This window comes from Arachis ipaensis, chromosome B9 (assembly GCF_059453495.1).
Source record: "Arachis ipaensis isolate K30076 ecotype BB chromosome B9, ASM5945349v1, whole genome shotgun sequence".
In the NCBI taxonomy this organism is placed as follows: Eukaryota; Viridiplantae; Streptophyta; class Magnoliopsida; order Fabales; family Fabaceae; genus Arachis; species Arachis ipaensis.
Genome location: NC_142444.1, coordinates 44207427 through 44208191, shown reverse-complemented (window position 1 = coordinate 44208191; position 765 = coordinate 44207427).

The window sequence follows — 765 nt, the reverse complement described above, 5'->3', positions numbered from 1 at the left end:
CCAGAGATCTCTTTTGCCACCTAATTTACTTTTATATGATTTTTTTAAAAATCGGCTACTGATTTAGTACACTTCAGAAAAACAGCAAGCAGTAACCAATTTAAAAAAATCATATAAAATCCATATTTTGTTGGATTCTTCTTAAATTTGGTGTGGTTGAACTAGAATTACCCATCTTTCACCCAGTTCAAGTCTCAGAGAATTTTCACTTCTCTAGAAAAAGTTATGTCTCTTGAAATATGATTTTGTTTTAAGGAAATGATGCTGTCACAGCAGTGAACAGCCCTGCTTTCAGAAAGCACAACTTTCTCTACAAAACTCGAATTGTCCTGAAATTTGGACATAAAATACTAGACATCCTAATATTTTACTCCTCTTTCATTTCACCTTCAAATAATTTTAGAGTATTGAGATATGTGGTTTTGAAGTTGCTGTTCCAGAATTCGGACAACAATATTTCTGCAGAAAATGACCATTTTCTAAAAATCATATCTCCCAAACCACACATCGAAAAATTTTGAAATTTTAGAGAAACAATATAGACATATTAAATTTTTATAGAAAAATAATTTTACCCATTTTGAGTGGCTAGATTACTCCCAGTTTTGTTCACAAAGTGCTGTCCGAAACTGCATAATTCTGCAACATATAACCTTGGGTTTTGAGAGGTCAAAAATTGATTCCTAGCTTTTCATTCACTCTAACCTTGCATTCTAACTTTTTTTTTATCTATTGTGACTTGTTAAAAATATTAAATTAGCCTCA